The sequence below is a fragment of the Oncorhynchus kisutch genome, linkage group LG15, assembly GCF_002021735.2.
Source record: "Oncorhynchus kisutch isolate 150728-3 linkage group LG15, Okis_V2, whole genome shotgun sequence".
NCBI lineage: Eukaryota > Metazoa > Chordata > Actinopteri > Salmoniformes > Salmonidae > Oncorhynchus > Oncorhynchus kisutch.
The window spans coordinates 12,987,886-12,989,030 of NC_034188.2; positions in this window are offsets into that span (position 1 = coordinate 12,987,886).

Genomic DNA, 1,145 nt, shown 5'->3' on the forward strand with positions numbered 1-1,145 from the left:
CGCTTTTCTCTTTGATGTTGTTGCTGCAATGTTACCCAGTAGCTCGTCAGCACCACAGATTTTGGTGATACTGTCTGTGGGTCTAGCTATGCAGTAGGCAGATATATCTAGAGGCACAGGAGAGATGGCTGTCTCTCTACAGTAGACAGATAGTTCCAGAGTTATAGGAGAGAGGGATGTCTCTCTACAGTAGATAGATAGTTCCAGAGTTATAGGAGAGAGGGATGTCTCTCTACAGTAGACAGATAGTTCCAGAGTTATAGGAGAGATGGCTGTCTCTCTACAGTAGATAGATAGTTCCAGAGTTATAGGAGAGAGGGATGTATCTCTACAGGAGATAGATAGTTCCAGAGTTATAGGAGAGAGGGATGTCTCTCTACAGTAGACAGATAGTTCCAGAGTTATAGGAGAGATGGATGTCTCTCTACAGTAGACAGATAGTTCCAGAGTTATAGGAGAGATGGATGTCTCTCTACAGTAGATAGATAGTTCCAGAGTTATAGGAGAGATGGCTGTCTCTCTACAGTAGATAGATAGTTCCAGAGTTATAGGAGAGATGGCTGTCTCTCTACAGTAGACAGATAGTCCCAGAGTTATAGGAGAGATGGCTGTCTCTCTACAGTAGACAGATAGTTCCAGAGTTATAGGAGAGATGGCTGTCTCTCTACAGTAGACAGATAGTTCCAGAGTTATAGGAGAGATGGCTGTCTCTCTACAGTAGACAGATCCAGCTAGGTAAACAGGTATGGGAGCAAGAGGATGTTGTTGGAATAGAATAGAACAGGCTTGGAAACATTATGCCATCATTGACTTGAATGGGGAGGCCCGTTAAATGGATTCTATGTCTGTGTTTTTGGTTGGACATTAGATCTTTTGCATTGCAAGCAGGTTTCCTTTGATCAACAAAAGGCAGCCCCTACTGGGAAAGAGAGATAGAGAGAGGGAGAGAGGGGGGGAAAGAGAGAGAGAGGAATGGGAGAGAGATAGAGAGAGGGAGAGAGGGGGGGGGAGAGAGAGAGAGAGGAATGGGAGAGAGATAGAGAAAGGGAGAGAGGGGGAGAGAGAGAGAGGGAGAGAGGGGGGAAAGAGAAAGAGAGATAGAGAGAGAGAGAGAGAGAGAGGATTGGGGAGAGAGAGAGAGAGAG